The sequence below is a fragment of the Amblyomma maculatum genome, chromosome 3 (assembly GCF_055883805.1).
Source record: "Amblyomma maculatum isolate TAMU_Amacu chromosome 3, ASM5588380v1, whole genome shotgun sequence".
In the NCBI taxonomy this organism is placed as follows: Eukaryota; Metazoa; Arthropoda; class Arachnida; order Ixodida; family Ixodidae; genus Amblyomma; species Amblyomma maculatum.
The window spans coordinates 134637841-134661102 of NC_139346.1; the positions used below are offsets into that span (position 1 = coordinate 134637841).

The 23262-nt window shown below is 48.0% G+C and overlaps 1 pseudogene; it reads left to right on the forward strand.

The window, feature by feature from the left end:
* The first annotated feature begins 21262 nt into the window (after positions 1 to 21262).
* On the forward strand, positions 21263 to 22814 carry LOC146196116 (uncharacterized; annotated as a pseudogene).
* The last annotated feature ends 448 nt before the right edge of the window (positions 22815 to 23262 follow it).

Consider the following 23262-nt stretch of genomic DNA (forward strand, 5'->3'; position numbering starts at 1 on the left):
AAAACACGTAACCATGAACGATAAAATATAATTGAGATGATCTACACTGGGACCTCAAACTGCATAATGCGCGTTTCCGCTGCTTGCCGTTGTAGCATCAAATAATTGGCGGAAAATAAGCCGCTTATGGATTTGGAAACACTAAATCCCCACTGCGTACACCATTGCGGCCTACAATGCAGACCTTGAGGTAAATGGCGTCGCCGCGAGAGCTGCCCCTGTTCTTGTTGTTGCGTTGTGTTGGGTTTTTTGCACATAAGCAACTAAGGCTATCATGCGCCACGAGCAAGGTGAAAATTTTGTTTTGCGAAAAATGGGAAATGAGTATGGTAAAAACTTGTTGCGGAGGAGTTCTGTTGTGTCATGCACCAAGAGCAAGGTTAATTTGTTTTTTGAAAAAAGGGGAAAACGGGTGTGGGTAAACTACAGTTTGTTCAGTCTCCTTTTAGGAAACAGGTTGCGTTGGTTTTTATGGAGCATAAGCTGCCTTCAGATGAACATTCAATCACATTCACGGAAGTTTCGCACGAGACGTATGGGAGAGCGGATGGTTACTTCCGCTTTTGGCCAGAAATCAATGCCCATTTACTAACCTGCAAACAGCGCCGAGAGCGGCTGCGGACCATGACATCAGAGGATGCCAAGCTTGAGAGTGCATTCATCAACTTGGTTACCCTCAAAACAGAGTGCTTCAGGGGACCAGTTGTGTGCCGTTTGAGATATGATGTGCTTGTCGACATGGTAGGCCGTAAAGTGACATTGCCACTTTGTCCAATATACAGTGGACTGACAGTTATAAAAAAAGAATTTTTTTCGGCGCGCGGTCCCAGTTTATATAACCGAGGAAGACAAAGATTCGAGCTATGTGGATGACTCGCCGAACGAAAAGAGATAGGAAGTGTGTATGGTGTCAGAAAAGCGGCGAATTCTGGAGCATGAAATTGACGGAGAGTGTGTCTGCCGAACAGAAGCCGGGGATAGTGAAGTTGCTGGACGAACAGAAAGGCGGAGATGTTATCGGTCTCGAGGAGCTTGGATGCAAAAATGAGCTCGAGATGAACATCCACGTGGCCCCCGTGTGTTCTTGTGTGTGTTTTATTGCGCTGCTCCTCTCCATTATGCCTCACCGACTGGCGCACAAGAAGGTACAATTATAACTGCAGTTGTATAAAGGTGTAAACATAGGGTACGGCCATCAATTATTTTTTTTTTCAAGGTTTATTGACGAAGACTGAGAAACAAATCGCATCGTAGTCCACAGTTTACTATTTCTCACAAATAGAGGTAGTGTGGCAGTGGGCTCTGAAAGCAGCTAACACTTTCTTTCTAGATATCCTGACTGCATAAATACAGGATTTACGTGTGGGAAAATGCCCTATTGAGCTCCGGACTCGAAACCCAAATCATAGAAAGAGATGGAGAGGGGAAAGAAGTGGGCAAGAAGTAGAGAGTTGGGGCATATAGGATTCGTATAAAATATAAAAACGGCCTACATAGTGCACCCCCCCCCCCCCCCCCCCCATCCTACTACTCTATCAGCTGAGCACCTTAGACACTTTTCAGCTATTCAAGACGCCCTGTGCACAAAAGAATGCATAGCGCATACATTATGCATAGTATGCCATGGCTGCAATGCACATGTTCTTGAAAAAAAAAGCAGTAAGAAGACGAAGGACAAAGAGGAAGACAAGGCACACCTTTGTCCTTCGTCTTTTTTGACTGATTTTTTTTTTGAAGAACATGTAGCAACTGACCCAACTCTCAACTCTGTTACAATGCACTGCGTAACCACATAACAGGGATGGGTGGCACTGCGCGCTCCTATAGTTGTAGGCTATTTTTCTCCCAAAGCTCGTCTGTCAAAGAGAGAGGTGTGGTTGAGATACAGGAGAGAAGGTGGGGAAGAAAGTGCACTCGTACAGTGAATAAAAATTAGCTGTGGCTTAGCTCTGGTTAAGCCTGAGTGATTGCGAAAGCAATACCTCCCTGGCTGCGCTTGGCTCTGCTGGTGGTTTGGCATGGCTTCGCCTTTTGTGCAAGTAAAGGATTTATTCTGGACACAACATGGTTTCTACTGTTTGTTTATTCCAATGAACACGCTTTACTGGTCCGTAAAGTAGTGACTCTTGGTCTGAACACTGGCTCGCTCACTGATCTTGTAGAACGCCGCCGGGCTCGCCACTCTGCGGCATAAGCGCGTTGCTTAGCCAACCGCTTTGGCATTTCTTCATCTGCCTCCTGGGCACGGCGCCGGCGTTTGCGCACAGCACGTAGCTCCAGCGACGCCTTGTACAACTCCTCAGACATGACTAAGCGGAGCGCGCCTTCGGCGCCCCGTTTATACTCTCCTAGCGAGCGCCCTCACGCGGCGGGCCGAGGAGGCCGTCACCGCGCCGAGCGAATAGCCCCGAGAGCGAACACTGGCGCCGCTGCGATCGCCGCAGTCTGACGTCACGGCAAGGACTCCGCCAGCCGGGCTGCTGCTCCTCCCGGCCGATGCCGGCTCCTTTCGTTCGTATTCGCTCACGAATAATCATGATGGTAACTTATTGCTCAGTGCGCAGTGAAAATCACTGAAGAAAGCCGGTGTAAGCTTCCACTTTACCCAAAGTTGTTCAAAATGAAGGAGGTTAGATTGATAAAGTTAAGAATGGGGAAGCAACCGTCGGCATTGCCACTAGTGTGCAGTAAGCACTTCAAAAAGGAAGACTGTGTAGCCGGTGTACAAGATACTAGGTAAGCCGTACGTGTAGCGACGCTTTTACGGGCTGTTTGTCAACTAGTCTTTTTTTTTTTTAATTATTAGTGCACAAGAAGAAAACTATTGCCAGACGCTGTTCCATCCGTCAACATTCCCGTGCGTCCTAGCGATGCAAGGCGATCGCTCCCGGGATCGACGAAGCGGCGGCGTAAGTAAATCAGCCATTGCTCAAACTTTCGTTTCCTCGATCTTTGTGTCAGTGAGTGCTCAGACATTTTGCTCAGTAGCGGAATGTCCAAGCTGAATCAACTGTGACTCTGCTTAAGTTTTTGTTTAAAATGTGTCTCACGGCAGTGGTGTTCTCGTGTGCATTCATGCCGCGAAATTTGACACAGTCCGCACAGTTGTGCTGGTCTTTTTGTTTGAATGCTGATATTTTCCAAGTTTTCCAAGACATGGGGCGCAGATTCAATGCAACGCGTCCCTAAAAACAGCACTTCAGTAACGGTTGTGATAGGGAATTTTTTTTTTCGGGCTCCGTGAAGCCCTGCCTTAGCTACGTCTCAGATTTGTGTGCTATGCAACAGGCGTGGCTTTAAAGTGCACGTGATGTGCAGCTGCTCTGCGCTTTTCTGAGGTAAGGCCCAAACTTCGTTAAGGCCTTGTTTCAGTGATTTTGAGGTTGTAGCCTGAATATCTCTATCTGATTCGAGGTGAAAGAGGCGTTCCCGCAAAGTCGTACCAGTTCTGCGCACACGTAGAGGCTTTGACAACATACAAGAATGGGGACAGTAGTGAAAATTCGAGCGCCGTTCCAATGGACGATGCTACACAACTAGAAGAGGAGGTGGAAGTTATAGATTGAGACGGTATGTCTACCTATGGATACGCTATGCGGCCACTATTCCTTTGTGATGATTCACATTGACGTGAATGATTTTTATCGAGCATTCAGGAAAAAGAACAACATTTATATATCCCGCATTGTCTTTAGTTCTGACCATGAAACTGAAATACATGAGTAAGCTATAATCGTGATAAATTATCGGCTTTTGCTTCCTCAGCACTACTATTGATCAAAACAAACAATGAATACCTTAAACAATCTCTATATTACTGCAGTAAATTCGAGTGGAGAGCTTGTTACAACATAAAAATGAAGTAATAAAACCGCAAGTCATCCGTAGATACACGAGGAATTTTCTTTTATCTAGCCACGTCACCAAATGTACATGAAAATACTGCATTTCAACCTTATCACTCTAAGCATAATGTTACCCTAAGAACAGAGAAGGACTGGCCTGTTTAAACAAGACCCATTTTTCATCCTCTTCACATATGGATTCAATGAGCTGTTTGTAGTATTTAACAAAACGAAAAAGTTTTCAATGCGTGACGGAAATTTAGTGATATCTCTGTATCTGTAAAGAGTGGTTTAGATGGCATAATAATTCTGTCGTTTTTTTTTTTTCTCAAGGACCAACACACAGCGCTAACCAATGCACAGGATGTTCTGAAGGTATGTAATACAGTTTTATACACTGTTTGCCTGTTTCACCTGCAGCTGTTTTTTTTTTTTTTTTATGACAGAGTTTGCGCTTTTCTCTTTTCAGGAGTTACCGTGAAGGTTCAGAAGCTTTTCAAGGACGCAGGGATTCAGCTCAGTGCGAATGACATCTTCAAGCAAAAACAGCTAATAACGGTTGCAAAAATCATTGACGAAAGTGGTTTCTTTGCTTCATTAAGGCAGCGGCGACTTGTTTCGCACGCTTTGTCCACATAGGAATTTATGCTCCTCAGTGAAAGGGAGACTGGAAAGAAATTTGCAAATTAGCAGTGCCCCCAAGACATCCCATGCGCGCACGGCTGCGGCGCAATAGGCAGAGGCGAACGGAATGACGGAAATGTTTACGAAGACACGGTTAATAACTCATTTTTCTGGCCATCAAAATGCATGTTGCTCTTGGCAAATCATGCGTAATTGCTTTTCAAAAATGCTCGACAAGTAAGATGATTCTAATAAAGTTTTAATCAGTAGCCTCTTTTAAATAGATATCCGTGCACTAATTTCACAGCGCGCAGTCCATAATGCGCGCTCTAAGCAACGTCCACAGCAAAACGGTACAAATTTATCGCGTCGCAGGCATATAGACCTATCTTCATGGTTGTATTACGAATGTAATACAACCATGAAGATAGTGACTCCACGCACATCATCAGTTTCAAGGGACGACGCACGAAAGGCTCCTGCCGCGGCGATGGCACCAGCTGCGCCCGTCGCGGCGAGCGCTCGGGCAGTCGCGAGACTTGCGCTCACCGCGACGAGCCCATGTTTCGTGTTTTGAAAGCAAGAGGAATCATTATTAAATACTTTTTTTCCCTGACACTCGATCGGTGCTGTCTGGGTTGTTCATAACGCTTTGTTATGAGAACAACCGAGGCCGCAGACTCGAAGCTACGCGGCAACCCGGAGAAGCCAGAGCGATCGGCGCAGGCAGTCCTTGCCGTGACGTCACGTCGGGCTGACCGCCAGAGGGCGCCACTCAAACTTCTCGGGGCTGAATACTTTCTAGTGGCGCGAACGGGAGGAAAATGGGCGCCTCTTGCACGCCGAATGCCGCTGACCGCCGCTGGTGGCACTGTAGTTACGTTTACTATAGAGTTACTGTATATGCTACCAAAGGTTTGGTAGCATATACAGTAACTCTAGTTTACTAGAGCCGCGCGCACGTGCGCCAAGGTAAGTCGTGGGTTTGCGCTCCGTGTAGCCTGCACGTATGTTGCCTGCATAACACCTCTGCCGGCACGTAACAGGCTGCAGCTTGAGAGAATCCTCTTCCGTTTCCTGTGGAACGGAATGATAGATCAAATCGGGAGGCCTGTGGTGAAACAGCCTCGGGACAAGGGAGGCCTTGGCCTCCCCGACCTGGGCATAGTAACCGCAGTGCTACACGTCAGATGGACCCAGACACCCCTGAATTCAGACATATCCCTGACTCGAAGCTTGACCTCGTTCTTCCTGAGCACCCGCCTTCGTCTTTTTTCGCAAAGCACGTTTTCCCACTGTGTTCCACGTTCTGGCTCTCCTTCGCCCTTTTATGCACAAGCAGCTAACTGCTTGGAGCGACTCAGAGGCCTCCAGGCCGACATAGATATTCTAGCAGTACCGTAAGGATCTAGCCAATCTTTTGACGCCGAAGCTCCCCCCTAGGTATATTCAAACAGATCTGTCTAATATGCGTCCAAGCTGGAATCTAATACTGGCAAATTTTTTGGATGCAAGCAGAGCAACGTTCATGTATCGCTTTGCACACGGACGGCTCCCCATCCGCAGCAAGGCGTTCACACGATCGAGCTTGCATCCAATTTGCCCGTTCTGTGGTGGTCGTGAAGACATGGTGCACATCTTTGCACAATGTCTTCTCCCAGCAGCCCTCCTTCGACGAGTGGCTACCTTGTTTAGCATTCTAGGAGTGCCGTATCAAACTGTCAGGTACCTCAACCCATTACCCAGGCATGCTGTGAAGCAATTTGTGCTCTTGCTCGTTGAGTGCATGTACCATGTCTGGTCTGCCAGGTGCGCCGCTGCGTTTGCGCGCAGTGTTCCAGGCCTCCATGAGGTGCTCGCACGAGTCCGCAGGGAGGTCTGGTTTCACCTAAGCCGTGAGCAGCGTCACCTCAGCGAACAAGAGTTCATAGACACGTGGAGCAGGCCACCGATTATTTGCGAGGTTTCTGGGCGTACCATAACAGTGCTAATATGAAGCACTTTAAGATTACAGTTGTCCCCCAGGACATCCGAGGTCCAAAGAAGGTCCGGTCTCCTTGTGTGCGGCCTGCTGTCACAGCGGGGACTTTAAACACAGTTGGCATAGTGTTCGGTGACTGCTGTGTGCGTGTCACCACACGACTGCCCCCTTGCCAGGGTACGGCCGTCATCCCGAATCAAAATCCTCCCCCCGGACATCCGGGAGGAGGGGGAGGTACCGAGGATGATGTATGAATGATGACGAGCAGATAGGGTATGTGAGACCTTGAGGTGCGGCGCCTTCTGGAGCCAAACCTCCTCCCATCTGACAACGGTACATTCTTGCGATATTGCCCTTGCAATTTCCCTTGTGCCATCCATCCCGGTAACTAGGACACCTCTGCTCTTCGCAAGCGTCATGCGAAGTTCAAAATGGCCAGGAGAAAGACGGATTCGCACTGTTTTGCTCCGGGATGCCGAAGCGGCTATCCGCGGGTGCTCCCAAGGCTTCTTTGTTTGCTGCTCCGAGGGACGACGAACGTCGGAGAAAGTGGGAACGGAGCTTGCGAAGGCAGGACAAGCCTCTCACAAAAACATCAGCAGTGTGTGAGCACCATTTAGAGCCGTATCTCATCCTGCGTGACTATGTTCATATAATCAACGGCAGCGAAGTACGGATACCACGTGGAAAGCCGTCGCTGTTACCTGATGCGGTGCCTACACTCTTGCCGGGTTGTCCGGCTTATCTTTCAGTCAAGCCTGTGAAGCCAAGGCTGGAGCGAAAAAGACCAGCTTCAACAAACTCATCCACAAGTAAGAAACAGCGCCAGGATTCTCCAACTAATGCAGTGGACGACAACAATCAAATTGATGCGGAATCATCGGGAACTGTACTGTTCACGACTGGTGAACTTCACAGTTTGGAATTGCCATCACCGTACTGGTGCCGATTTCAGTACGATGGGGCATCAAGCCTATGTTTTGCAACAACAAGCATACAAAGGAGCCCCAGGCTTGAGGTTGTGCATGACAAGGTTGCTTTGTTTCTTCCTGCTGAATGTCAAGTGCGCGCAGAAGTGTTCGTTCGAGGTGCGCTGTGTAACGACACTATCGTGTGTTCAATGGCAGAAGCGGCGAGTGTGCTGCAAGAGACTGAGGAAATTTTCATTTGTAAGGGAGGCATGCTGACGACAGACTTCAACCAAATATTGGAGTGCCTGACAGAGAAGCTGCGAGCCACATGTACAGTGTTAGAGCGTGGTGTTTTCAGCACAAAATGTGAAGGAAAAGACTCTAAAGAAGGTAATTTCGGCTTTTTGGTCTTTTTAAATATAAGTACACTAAAACTTTGTTTATTTCCTGTTATGCATGTGATTTTATGCCCCCCAAAAAAATTTTTTATGCCCAAAGCCAACTAGGCCGGCAGTGGCGTAGCGGTAGTACATCCGCCTCGCATGCAAGAGGACCGGGGCTCAAATCCCGGTGCCGCGCAATTCTCCACCTGATAAAAAAAAAATCCGCGTGTCGATGGAATTGCATAAACAGGTTTGGGGTGCGACCTGATGCCGGTGAACACCTCCGGCAACGCACTCCCTCACCAGAACAGGAGTTGGCCACCCTGGTGCAGTAATTGGCCGTTGCCTCTCATGATAAGCTCCACAAAACCCCGGCCCTCAGTCACCAGCGGCTGCGGAACAACTGACCACGGCGGCGGTCAGACCTTTGACTCAGCAGAGGGTGCTAAGAATTCCTGGCTCCGCTGGACAGGCCGCCATTGGAAACTGACCCTGGCAAAGTTTAATGCTAGAACCCTAGCTAGTGAAGCTAGTTTAGCAGTGCTGTTCGAGGAACTAGAGGGCATGAAATGGGATGTCATAGGGCTTAGTGAGGTTAGGAGGCCGAATGAGGCATATACTGTACTAAAGGATGGGCATGTACTGTGTTATCGAGGTTTACCAGAGAGGCGACAACTAGGAGTAGGTTTCCTTGTCAATAAGTATATAGCGGGTAATATAGATGAATTCTGTAGTATTAATGAGAGGGTTGCAGGCATCGTAATTAGGCTTAATAAGCGGTATAAACAGAAGGTTGTACAGGCCTATGCACCTACATGTAGTTATGATGACCAGGCAGTTGAAAGCTTCTACGAAGATGTAGAATCGGCAGTGCGAAAAGTAAAGACGCAGTATACTGCACTAATGGGCGACTTCCAATGTCAAGGTAGGGAAAAAGCAGGCAGGAGACAAGTCAGTAGGTGACTATGGCATTGGTTCTAGGACTAGCAGGGGGGAGTTACTAGTTGAGTTTGCAGAGCGCAATAACTTACGAATCATGAATACCTTCTTCAGCAAACGGAAGAACCGGAAATGGACATGGAAACGTCCGAACGGCGAGACTAAAAATGAAATCGACTTCATAATGTGTTCAACCCCCGCCAATATGCAAGATGTAGAGGTAATCGGGAAAGTGCGATGCAGTGACCACAGGATGGTGAGGTCCCGAATTAGCCTAAATCTGAAGAAGGAACGCAACAGATTAGTAAGAAAGAAACCCATCAACGAATTAGCGGTGAGGGGGAGGGCAGAAGAGTTCAGGATCTCGCTACAGAATAGGTATTCAGCTCTAACCGAGGATGGCGACATTACCCTAGAAGCAAGGAACAATAATTTCAGAGATATCATTACTGAGTGCGCGGTAGAAGAAGGCGGTAGGATAGTTAGCGAGGATACCGGTAAGCTGTCTAAGGAGACGAAAGATTTGATTAAGAAACGCCAGAGAATGAAAGCTTCCAATCCAACAGACCGGATCGAATTGGCCGAGATATCAAAGCTAATCCATAAGCGCAAGGTGGCCGATATAAGGAAGTATAACATGGAGAAAATTGAGCATGCTGTAAAGAACGCGGGAAGCCTTAAAGCGGTAAAGAAGAAATTGGGCATAGGCAAAAACCAGATGTATGCGATAAGGGACAAGGCGGGCAACGTCATCACGAATATGGATAAGATAGTCAAAGTAGCTGAGGAGTTCTATACAAATCTCTACAGTAGCCAAAGTAGTCAGGACCATAATGAGATTGGCGGCAGGGACAAACATTCAGACGTTCCACCAGTGACTAACGACGAGGTCAAGAAAGCATTAGAAACTATGAAAAGGGGGAAATCAGCTGGAGACGATAAGATAACTACGGATTTACTGAAGGACGGGGGGGATATCGTGTTAGAAGAACTGGCCACCTTGTATACGCAGTGCCTGGTGTCATCGACGGTACCGGAACCATGGAAGAATGCCTCATTCATAAGAAAGGGGACTCTAAGGACCTTAAAAATTACAGACCACTCAGCTATTTTACTAAGGTAATCGCTAATAGAATCAGGACAACCTTAGACTGCAATCAAGCAAAGAATCAAGCAGGCTTTCGCAAACGGTACTCTACTATTGATCATATCTATACCATCAATCAGGTGATAGAAAAATGCTCGGAATATAACCAGCCCTTATACATAGCATTCATTGATCACGAAAAAGCATTTGACTCAGTTGAAACCTCGGCGGTGATGCAAGCAAGCATTGCGAAATCAGGGGGTAGACGAGCCGTACGTGAAAGGGCTGGAAGATATACATAGTCGCTGCACAGCAACCATAGTTCTGCATAAAGGAAGTAATAAAATACCCATAAAGAAAGGTGTTAGGCAAGGAGACACAATCTCCCCAGTTCTATGCACAGCTTGCTTAGACGAAGTATTCAGAGACTTGGAATGGGAGCAGTTAGGGATAAGGGCAGATGGAGAATACCTCAGTTATCTGCGATTTGCTAAGTAACTCGGGGGATGAACTGCAAATAATGATTTGTGACCTAGACAGGAAAAGTAGAAAGGTAGGCTTGAAAGTCAATATGCAGAAGTCTAAGGTAATGTTCAACACCCTCGGGAAGAAACAGCAGTTTACATTAGGTAGCGAAGTACTGGAAGTAGTAGGCGAATATGTCTACTTAGGACAGGTAGTAACCGCAGATCCGGACCATGAAAAAGAAATAACAAGAAGAATAAGATTAGGATGGAGCGCATTTGGCAAGCACTCACAGATTATGACTAGCAGCTTACCGGTATCGCTAAAGAGGAAAGTACATAACAGTTGCATCTTACCTATGGGGGTGAAACGTGGAGGCTAACCACGAGAGTTCTACTTAAGTTGAGGACAACCCAGAGGGCTATGGAACGAAAAATGGCAGGGGTAACATTAAGAGATAGGAAGCGTGCAGAGTGGGTCAGAGAAATAACTCAAGTTACCGACATTCTAGTGGAAATTAAGAAGAAGAAATGGGCATGGGCAGGACATGTAGTGCAAAGAGAGGATAACCGACGGTCGCTTAGGGTAACAAACTGGATTCTAAGGGAAGGAAAGCGTAGCAGGGGGCGCCAGAAAGTTAGGTAGGCGGATGAGGTTAAGAAGTTCGCAGGGATCAAGTGGATGCAGCTAGCACAGAACCGAGTTAAGTGGAGAAATATGGGAGAGGCCTTCGCCTTGCAGTGGGTATAGTCAGGCTGATGATGATTCAAAATTGTTCGCAATGCATACATGTGCAATGACAATGCAATGGCAGGCTGGGCTGACTAGTTTATTGAATTTATGCCGCCCATATGAATTACGCTGTTTGTGTCTTAAAAAATTGTCACAATTGGTTGCCTGGCAAGTAAGTCCTAATGAATAACTGAACCACTGACAGGTTGTGTTAATGCTTAAATTGTCGCCCATATTTTACTATAATTTCAAGCCTTTAAATACACATAAATTAAAGCCAAGAGATACTGGGAAAACTGGAATAATAAGGGAACAAATCTTGCGCCGCAACGAAAATGATAAAGGAGAGCTTCGCGATAACGACGAGCATCAACAAGGAGCAAAAGCTCAGTCTGTGCGCCACATTCAATTGACAAAGCCGCATGCTGGCGTGTATTGAAATAAATATACTTACTCTACCATGGCAAAAAAGTTTACCAAGAGATAAATATTTGCCCCCCCCCCCTCCCCCCAATAAACATTTTCATGCCTCAACCATTTTAAAGCCATATGCTCGTTTCTGTCAAAAATCCATTTTCCACAAACCATCGAGCAATTGAACTGTCTGCCGTCATCTGTTCTTGAATACGCTGACATTGTTACATAAAAGCGCTCTGTAAAGACACTCATTCGGTAACCTCTCCATCTTGGACACCGAAGCTGCCTGCAGCACTGTATTGGTAAACAATTAGCAGAAGTATGGTTTTCCTGTGCAAACTCAGCAGGGTATATTGCTGACCGCGCTAAAGTGAGGGAAGTCAACTCCATGCTTATGGCAATTAAACCACCACAGTGGCTCACAACTCGCTAACCGTCGGTGAAAGAGCCATGTGAAGGGCGAGTGAAAGTGGTGGGTCATTTTTTCTTTTATTGCACCATGCGTGTAGTATATCTTCCCTTGACTGTACCACGACCAAGGAGATAATAACAAGGTTAGTTATATTGGGTTTTATGGCGGAAAAGCGACCAGGGCTTGCTGCGCAATACGCAAGGTTAGAATACAGATGTATACGTAGAGCAGCTTGATTCTTATAGTCAAAAGTGCTTGTTCACCTAAATGAGCATAGGGTGCAATGGCATGTGTTCCTTGTAAAATATTTTTTTCTAAGACCTTCGAGTTCTTTACAAGAAATTAAAAGGTGGTTTGCAGTTAGTTCATATCCACACCTTCACAGGGCAATTTGTATTGTTTTGTAAGCAAGAAATTGTGGGTGAGGTGGGTGTGTCCAGTGCAGAAGTGACATAAAATAACTCCTTTAGAATGTTCCCGAATGCAATTTATTGTTTGTTTGTTTGTTTGTTCCATGCAGCTTGCTATTTACCTCTCAATTTACTGTACACTAGATTTAAATGAATACCTATGTGGCATGCTCACTTGTTTAATTTGGCCAAATTGGGCTTCTGCAACACATACATCCGCTTTCTCATTGCCCTCAATTCCAACATGGCTAGGCAGCCAGCAGATCTTTTTTCGTGCTGCAATTATACCTGTTTCTTAACAAAGGCTATTGAGCATTCTTTTGTTATTGGGCTGTGAGAGGGCTCAAAGGATCAGAGTAGATGTTTTTCTTGGACTGCAAAGAATTCTTGCAGTATGTGCTCATGTGGTGTTTTCCTTTCCTGCAGATGTGTCAGTGAAAATTCACAGACACATCGCGTTTCAGCCTCGAACCCCTTGAAAGACAAAGCTCCAAGTGTATTGTCACAGCCTGAGGGAGATATTGGGGAACCCAAGGATGAAGAAAACTGGGAGCTCGCTGCCGCAGCATATGTGACCTGCGCTTGCGATGCATGCACGGATGTAAAACCCAGCCAGCCTGATTACCATCCTTGCCGCCCAATGCACTTCCAGCGGGCACTGCACAGTTCTCAGAAAGAAAGGAAACGGCAGTACCGTGAGCAGACAGAAGCTTTCAAACCTCGGGAAGCCGAGCGCTTGATGATGCTGCCCGCACAGCAGATGGAGGCAGCTCAGCGCATACAGAAAGAGCTTCGTTCCTGTTCCTGTAGAGGAAATCGAGGCAAGGGCACCCTGGTGCTAGGAATTTCCCCCAGTGTGCCGTGCAGATGCGGCTGGCAGGCTACCCCTTGGAAGACAAAGTTCGAAGTGCATTGTCAGTCACAACCTGAGGGAGATAATGGGAAATCCAAAAGAAAACTGGGAGCTCGATGTAAGACCCGGCCATCCTGGTTACCATCCTTGCCGCCCAATGCACCTGCTCCTAACTGGCTTTCTCCGTACCGGGTGGTCACAGACTGGTCGCCACTCGCGTACCTGCTGGAAGATCCCCCTACGGGAAAAACTAAACGTGCCCACATGGCAGACCCGGAGGCTTGTGAGTCGCGGTCTGACGAACTTGCGTCGACGCATATTGTCACCACACGCGAGCGACAGGGCACCCCCGATGCGGCGGAACGCAAGCGTGCCCCCGCTGCGGTACAATCTCAAGCGACGGTGACCTGTGTGATAGATGAATGACGGCGGACATTTCTGTTTCCGAAGGCATACAGCCTCAGTTGGCGAGCTTTCTCGTCGGGTCCTACCCAGAGGCCAGGTCCGAGGGGAGAATTGGAGTCATTTGGGGACAGGAGTGTGTACGATGCCGCCTTTGACCCATGACCACCGCGACTCTGGAGATGCCTCGGGAGAAGTTTGTGGCCTAGGCCGACACCTCGCTTGTGTGTGTGTGTGTGTGTGTGTGTGTGTGTGTGTGTGTGTGTGTGTGTGTGTGTGTGTGTGTGTGTGTGTGTGTGTGTGCGTGCGTGCGTGCGTGCGTGCGTGCGTGCGTGCGTGCGTGTCTGTGCACGTGTGACAGCGTGGGTGCTGGCCCAAAATGAAAGGCGGAGCCGGTAAAAAGTGCCATGTGCCGTGAGTGGTACCTGAGGAAGTAAACCCCTTTCCGCGTATTGCATGGCCACTAGTGCGCCGCCGATGGGCAGCGACAGTCGGGTCGTCAGAGCGCTTCGTCGGAAGACAGGGAACGTTTACCTGCAGCCGGCATGGCAACAACACAGAAGGGCAACAGGCCGAATGTTGGAGCAGAGGGTCCATGCTGGAAGCGCGCCCAGCAGAATACAAGGATGCGCAGTCGTCGCCAGGGGTGTCCGATGCCGCCGCCGGCCGGAGCGGTTCTTTATGCCCGTGACTCCCAGAAGAGGCAAAGCGCGACGTGGCGACGTGGACGTGCCAAAAGGCCAGGCACCTCCGCTGTCATTCTTCAGCGACGCGCCGTGGAGGGATCAGCGGCGAGTGAAGGGCGGAGTGCCCTCACACAAAGTACCGATGATTTTCCGCGGCCACACCATTGCGGAACACGTTCTTGGCCTCTGATTTTGCCACGTGCCGGGTGGCAGTCTATTTCCCACCGCATTTCAAGGCACGAGTCCACCAGGAAGAAATGGAAAGAGCGTTTCCGGAAATAAGGGCCGGGTGCTGTTGCCGGCGGCGTAGGGGCTGCTGGACGAGGAATTGGCGGAGCTCTGCCGCAAGTGTGCCGAATCCAGCTCAGCATTTGCTGCAATGTTGGGTGCTGCGACGCTGGCACCGAATACTTTTGGCTGGCACTTTTTTACGAAGAGCGGCCAAGGAGCTGATGATGTTTACATAGCAAAGTGGAAATATTTCAAAGTAATGAAGTTTTTAGACAATGGAGTCCCAGTCGATAGACGAACGTACACCGACACGTACGGGATTGCCACGCAAGAGGTGAGCGAGCGCTAAGCACTCCATTTCTCACTGGAAGCTCCACCTGTCATTTCAAGCGCAGACTCAAAGCTTAATTGTTTGGCGACTAATCTGAGCTGTTGTTCTTCACATTTGTCTAGAGCTAATATCCTTAAATCCAGTTTCTTTCGCGATCGTTTTTACATGCTGCTTTGCACACCGTTCGCGCTTCGCTAACGTCATATCGGGAGCTGCATTCGTACATTGTGAGATCATTTCCCTTAGTAAATGTTTCTCGTTCATAAGGAAATGTGCCTTCATCGACATCTGCCTTTATAGCTCTAGAATACATGCCATGGTATCACTGCCTTGTTCAAATCAGCGCTTGTGTTTATGAAGTGATTTACTAGCGGGAATGTGAGCAGACCTCGTAAAATGTCGAGGAATCCGTGGACCTGGCACACGAAGCAACTGTGGCACAAGCACCGACTGAACAAGCACAGCCAGCATATATAGAAGCTAACATTGGCCCTTCGAAAAAGAAAAGGTTTGAAGACCGCAAGCTTTCTCTTGTGCAGCAGCGCACCGACTCGCTGGCAAAGACGCTGGATAATCCTGTTCAGAACGAGTGCGTCGCATTCGTTACTGTGCTGGCGCAATATTTCAGAGCGTTGCCGCTAGCTTATAGGGCGAAATGCCAGGCAGCAGTCCTGACTTTGATAACAACTTACTTCATTCATTATTCATGTAAACGAGTATATTTCAAAATAAAAACTTTTTTTTTTGTTTCCATTATGAAAACCTTTACTTACTTATTGGCATGCGCCTGCTACCTCAAACTGGCCATTTCAATGCTGAATGCCAGCAACGTCAACCTAAACACCCCTCCTCAGGTCGGTGATGTCAACGCCAGCATGCGTATTTTGCCAGCTCACTGCGCTCTCCCTCGAGACCAGCCGTGATCGAGGCATGGCCTCCGAGACTGAAACACGCGCGCGGGGGTGATCTCGGAGGCCATGATCGAGGAGAATTAGTTCCAAATATCACCGCCACGGGACGACAAATCGGCCCGTGAATTTCAAAAAGCACTGCATTTAAAATCATTAATAAAAAATCGCTGCCTTCGTTGCAATGAGTTACATTTTAGGCGAATGGTCAAAAGCCTCCGTTCTAAATATTGAAAACGCTTGTCAGTGTCCTTTCCGGTCATTTCATAGTCCCTTTAAGATGAATTACAAATTTTGCGCCTACTTATAGTATACGCATGTCATAAAAAGATGAATTTCCATACCTTCCCGAAAAGGACGGAATAAGCAAGGACAGAGATGGAGATAGCTACTGGAACTCCCAATTTCATGAGGTTTAAGAACATTTATCTGGATTCGAATTGTTACTATTGTGACTCATCCTTCTCTGCAGGTTGGTCTACATCCACAGCTGCCTTAGCTCAAGTTATCTGGACGGAATGTTTCGGGCTTGTGACGTAAAAAACAAGGGAAAATCGAGTGTTCATTTGCATTGAAATACAAATGCCACATCATGAGAATGAAATAAGCTTTGTACCATACATAACAGTGCGTCAATGGGCGCCTTACCTAAAGAAACAGCATCCATGCTAAACATTAGGGATGCCCATGTACATTTTGAACTTTCAACATGCATTTCTCTACGTTGAATGCAGCATAACAGTAACTATGAAGAGGGATGATGGCTTCCTTGCTGAATATGTGGCAAAGCTTGAAGGTTTCTATATTGAGTACATGTTGAAAATTCTTACTTAATGCTTGTCTTGAACTGAATTCCTGACACAACTGAATAAAACATTCGTGGTTCCCCGAAATAAAAAACCTGTTCGGTCATGAACAGGTTGAAGCACTGCAACGTGCAGTGCTCCAGCTGCCCTGCTCGAACGTTTTTACGCTCCGAATCTACTTTCGACGTCTATTCGGATATGGGCAACATGCTATGTACGTCTCCTGAAGTTCCTCATATATGTTACCTGTACATTTCCCTTGGAGGAATGGGGCGAACCAGTAATTCCCCGTGGAGTTTCACCAAGGATCTTCATTTCTGAAAAAGCCCTTGTCGGACAAAACAACGTCTCCTGACTCGATTAAATCTAGAAACCCAGGCTCTGTTATTTAGGAATCTGACGTGCGGTCTCCATATGCTTTAGACACAAAACTTACTACAACATTAGGTAAGGTGGCAAGCCAGAATATTAAAGGGCAAGCTCCCGTAATGTGTGTGAACGAAGCCCGCGTTCATAATCCACAGTGGAGGCTCTTGAGCTCTAAGCTCCAGATTAAGGACCGGTCGAAGCTCGGACGCGGGACGGTTCCCACCCTGACGTTTCTTGGAACAAGGGAGACACTTGCACGCGTCCGTCCCTTTTCTGTGCTTTTGTGTGTTGTCTGAACCTATTTATTTGTTTTGAGGGCGAGACTGTCAGCTTCGGCACAAATCGGAACACCACTTGTGCACACCAAAGCTGGTGCCTGAAACGGGCGAAACCAATGGCCGTGCATATACTCGAGCGTGTGCGTAGCTGTGCCAAGTTTTGTGCAATCAGCCCTATGTGCATATATTAAAGATCAATATTCTTAATTATAACTTGTAGCATTTGCTTCCACGTTAGCTAACAACATTAGGCTAGCACACTATAGTTTGCTTGTGCGCGCGGTGTTGTGGCCTCTCACGCAGTGTACATGTGAGCGTGACCCAAGAGAAGAGAGGCAACGAGGTTAATGGGTACTGTTTCCGCCGCCGTTCGAGAGCGAAACCATATGGGCGCAGCAACTGCGAGCTCCCAACAGCCCACACAGGCTGCGGGCCTCCATAGTGCGGCGGCAGAAAAAAAAAGTGAAATGACGACGTGGAGACTGGGGCTATCGAAAGGAGACACTGTCTCTTTGATAGGTGATACTTATCGTCAGCCACTGCCCGGTTAAACGCCTCATCCATCTAGAAGACACGAACACCGCAAATGTCATCAACGCTACAGACCACACCGCCGGCGTCTGGTGTGCCCGCTCCTCGCGATGCCAGCGCAGCGGCGTTGTGTTTACTCGAGAGCCGACGCGCGATGCTTGCCTTCCTGTTCGCTTCCCACGAACCTTGGATCGCGGAATGCCTGGCTGGCGCGGATCTCAAGTCATCCACGCAACGCCCCCCGTAAGACGACTCCGGATGTTCGCGCGTCGACAAAAGCCAGCAGCAATATTCCCGACAGCAGGTCAGGAGATCATCTGCGGTGTGTGGTGTGTGTGCGCGCTAGGCTCTCATGTAAAAGAGCGGCGGATGCGAAGAAGCGCGTTCCCACGGGACTCGGGCTGCCTGGCACGGGCGCACGTGACGACGGCCGCAGATTTGAACATGTATAGAATGTGAACGGGCGGAGTTGTTTCGTGCAACTCTAGAGGTGCGAGGCGGAGCTATGACGGATTAAGCAGCCAGTTTTTAGTCAGCGCCTGTCCGCGTCTGTTCTTTGTCCATCTCCCTTACGCTGTTTCGACTTAAGAAAAAGGAGCTTCGGCTAGTCACCCTGCAAGCTCAGCTGTTATGTGAAAACACGCGAACGCCCGTCGAATATTTCGCAAAGAATTGCTGGATATATATAACAACCCGTGAGCAGATAAGCGGAGATATATATTTTTTTTTCCCATTTTCTAAGTAGTTGTAGTAGCATAGAAGTGTTCTCGACTCCTTAGCCGACGGAACCAACGACTAGGCCTACTGAAACCGGACCACGGGCGATTACCATGGACGTCGGCAGCATCATCTACAGGAACTTCGTCCTGGACAGAATCCTTTACCACCTAGGTTTGGAGGACTTGTCCATCTGCGCGGAGGTGAACAGGGCGTGGCAGTCGGTAGCACTGCCTCTTCTTCGGAAGAAGCTATTGTCCGTCTCCATCTGCTCTGCTGTGGCTGCCCTACTCCTTGGCTCATCGCTACCTTGTTTGGCATCGGAAGTGGTCTTCACCTGCCCAGTTCAGAACGCGAATCAACCCGCGGATTGGACGCAACAGCCATGCCTACTGATCCAACTGGAAAGAAACCTGTTCTTCGGCTGGCAACCGCGGCCGTTCACCACCAGCGATACCACTATCAGCGCCGGCCACACGGAATATAAGCTGCTGCCCCTCAACGCCCCTCAGGGGCACGACGCCGCATTGGCAATGGAGCGCTTACCTTTCGTACTGTTCCAGGTCAGTTACTTTGACAATTGCACTTGCCTAAGAAGCAAGAATCGCTGCTTGTTTTTTGGTGTCGTGCCCCAGAGAGTGGTTATTTGCCTTAGAAGCATGCGAGGAAACTCTGCAACATTGTTTAAGTAGTTTACTTGTAATTCTTTCCGGGGATGTACAAATTCCGGACCGGATTCTGCTGACTCCATGGTTACTGTGTTGGAGACTGTACTAAGGATTGAATCCGGCCAAGATGGCATTCGAAGTTATTTGAGAGAGTTGAAGCAGTGGCAAGCGTCAGTAGACATTGAACTAAACCAGATGTCTTCTAGGCTTCGCAGTGTTGAAGTGGACGTTTCATATCAAAAAAACACTCCCGCTGCGTCTTCGGCTGATTCTGCTGGTGCAGTTTCCAGCGTCATCTCCGACCAGCTTAAAACTATTGAATCGCGTTGTAATGACGCGGAAAACAGGCTTAGACGCTGCAACTTGCTTTTTTTCAGCCTTTCCAATGACATATCTGAGACATGGTCAAGTGCTGAAACAAAAGTGATTGACCTGTGCAAGAATGAATTGGAAATTACACTAGATTCGTCGCAAATAGAACGGGCACACCGCCTTGGTAATTACGACCCGGAAAAGTGCAGGCAGGTAATGGTCAAATTCACATTCTTTAAAGACAAACAACAGACCATTGGTAATGGCATAATCCTGGAATGAACCAACTACGCTGCGCGCGAAGAAATATATTTTTTTTCTGTTCTAACCCTCGGTTGCTCACGCTACAATATCGCACTTGGAGTCAATTCCAAATGCGACCTTTGTGTGAAATTATAACGAGAACACGTGAGCAGATAAGTGGAGATATATTTTTTTTCTCATTTTCTAAGCAGAAGTGTTCTCGACTCCTTAGCCGACGGAACCAACGACAAGGCCCACTGAAACCGGACCACGTGCGATCACCATGGACGTCGGCAGCATCATCTCCAGGAACTTCGTCCTGGACAGAATCCTTTGCCACCTAGGCTTGGGGGACCTGTCCATCTGCGCGGAGGTGAACAGGGCGTGGCAGTCGGTAGCACTGCCTCTTTTTCGGAAGAAGCTAGTGTCCGTCTCCATCTGCTCTGCTGTGGCTGCCCTACTCATTGGCTCATCGCTACCTTGTTTGGCATGGGACGTGGTCTTCACCTGCCCAGTTCAGAACGCGAATCAACCCGCGGATTGGACGCAACAGCCATGCCTACTGATCCAACTGGAAGGAAACCTGTTCTTTGGCTGGCAACCGCGGTCGTTCACCACCAGCGATACCACTATCAGTGCCGGCCACACGGAATATAAGCTGCTGCCCCTCAACGCCTCTCTGGGGCACGACGCCGCATTGGCAATGGAGCGCTTACCTTTCGTACTGTTCCAGGTCAGTTACTTTGATCATTGCACTTGCCTAAGAAGCAAGAATCGCTGCTTATTTTTGGTGTCGTGCCCCAGTGAGTGGTTATTTGCCTTAGAAGCATGCGAGGAAACTGCAACATTGTTTAAGTACTAGTTTACTTTTAATTCTTTCCGGAGATGTGGAAACCCCGGACCGGATTGGCTACTGTGTTGGAGACTGTACTAAGGATCGAATCCGGCCAAGATGGCATTCGAAGTGATTTGAGAGTTGAAGCAGTGGCAAGCGTCAGTAGACATTGAACTAAAGCAGTTTACTTCTAGGCTTCGCAGTGTTGAAGTGGAGGTTTCAAATCTAAAAAACAATCTCGCTGCGTCTTCAGCTGATTCTCCTAGTGCAGTTTCCAGCGTCATCTCCAACTAGCTTAAAAGTATTATCGCGTTGTAATGACGCGGAAAACAGGCTTAGACGCTGCAACTTGCTTTTTTTTTCGGCCTTTCCGATGACATATCTGAGACATGGTCAAGTGCTGAAACAAAAGTGTTTGACCTGTGCAAGAATGAATTGGAAATTACATTAGCTTCCTCGCAAATAGAACGGGCACACCGCCTTGGTAATTACGACCCGGAAAAGTGCAGGCCAGTAATGGTCAAATTCACATTCTTTAAAGACAAACAACAGATCATTGGGAATGGCATCAAGCTGAAAGGAACCAACTACACTGTGTGCGAAGATTTTTTCCTTTCAAACACGACTAGAGGGTACTAAAAGGATCTGAGTGGGCCGAATAACCGGTTCCGCGCTTGCTTGGAGGTCAGGCGCTCCCCGTAGAAATTGCTGCGGTGGCGCTGCGGTCGAAGTACATTGCCGTTTGCGCCGGAGTCCCTGGAGTGGTTGAAGCGGGCGAAGCATGGCCGAAGCGTCAGGACTCTTCACGAACAGCTAGAGGCAGCGATTTTTTTGCGTGGCGTGCTCTTTTGTGTTATATCCTGCTGTTACCATGAAAGTGTGTGGCATGCCTAAGCATCGTCATTGCTACGCACCGGGATGTCGCACCAGCTACGCAAGCGTCGAAGCCGAGAAGAAATCATCGTTGTTCAGCGTCCCGAAAGATTCGGTTCGAAGGAAAGCCTGGGAGCGGAACCTTCATCGCGCCGACAAGCCTCTGGAGAACTGCGCAGTATGTGAGCTGCACTTTGAAGAGTGATATATACTTTGTGACTACGTGCACGTAGTGGCCGGCAAAGAAGTAAGAATCGCGCGCGGAGTGCCCGCGCTCACGCCGGAAGCAGTGCCCACGCTTTTGCCGAATGCGCCGAAATATTTGAGCTCGAAGGCACCCCCGAAACGTGCACCACGCAAACGCGGCACGTCTACCTTACTTGGAAGCCCGGGCAACAAAAGGAAGAAAGCCTGCACAAGTGTACTACCTACAGCCGTGCACGACCAGTGAAAGCTGCGACGACGAATCGCCAGTGGAGCGCACGCTATCTGCAGCCCTTGACTCCAACAACCTCAATCAAATACCTGAAGACCCCTTCAGCATACTGGTCAGTGCATAATTTTCCCGACTACGAAGGCACTGTTTACGCACTGTCAAGCTCGGAAGCAAGCTCTGGCACGCACAGAACATTACTCAAGGGAAAACTCTTCGCTGAAGGTGCTGCGAAGACTGTGCTCGAAGCAGAGCGAGTCATTTTTGAAGCCTCTGAATTTCTTGCATGTCCTGGTGCGAACTCTGCCTCTGCTATTTCAGAGAATGATCTCACTACAAAACTTCTTGAAAAAACAATGGTCATTCATGGTGCCTTCCACAGCAAGACATGCACAGGAATGACAACAACCAAAGGTAAATTTGTGGAGCGAACTGACATATGCAGTAAACTGTGAAGGTCGTTCCCCGTGCTACTGGGTGCAAGATTAGGTTGAAAGCATAATCACAGTGATTAAGATGCACACTGCATGTGGTATCATATTACTAATATATCTAATTTCCTAAGTGTGTTTGCTCAAGCATGCGGACAAAACCTTTAGTTGTTCGTACAACCCCTTCATGCATTGTGCACTTGTATAAGTAGAATTATAAGTGAGGGCAAATTTCTCAAGTATTTTTCTATGATCTTTGGTAGTAGCTTCACTACTTTTGACATTCACGTTTATTTAAAACAATATTACACTTCACATATCATTGTGAATAAATTGTGTGTAGCACGAGGGCTTAACAAAATGAAATGCCTTATTTCTTTTCAGGAGTCCGACGCCTTTCATGCGGCTATCTGCGCAAGTCCCTGCTCACACGGATGTCTCGGCTTAGAAACCGTCGTCACAAGCAAGCCACGACAGCGGCCAAAAAGCTCAGGGCTGTATTGCAGAAGCACAGGCGTCTGTCCAAGAGGCTATTAAGCTTGAAGGGGCAAATTGAGAGCATGAAGGCACGAAATTCTGTAATAAAAGAGACCTTGGCAGAAAGTATTGCTATGTTGCCCAGAAAACAACAGGAAAGCGTGCGGCACTGCTTTAATGCCTACAAAAGAAATAGTACAAGGGGCATGAGTGCATTTTATTGAAAATGAGGAGCCCAAGACTCTATAGGCACATCAGGAAGCACAGCAATCTTGTACTTCCAAGTAACACCACTTTGAAGAAGTACACTGCAGCATATAAAAGTGGCTTTGGCTTCAACAAGAAGATGATGGAAATCCTCAATGAAAAAAACAAGCAAAATGTACAGCTTCAGTCGTCATGGCGGCCTTCTGATTGACGAAATGAAGTTGTCAGAGCACCTTTCAATGGAAAAGTGCGCAAAGTTGCGCGGATTTGTTGATTTCGGCCCGTTCACACCTCCCGAAGAGGCAGGCCTTCCATGCGACCATGGAATGGTTGTCATGTGAAAACTCCCCCGTTCACTGGGGAGTTTTCACAGATAATAGGAGTATTTGCAGCGAATGAAAATGTCAAGGGAAACCTGCTGTGCAAAATAGTTGTTGAAGCTGTGATTTTGGCTGAGCAAGCGGG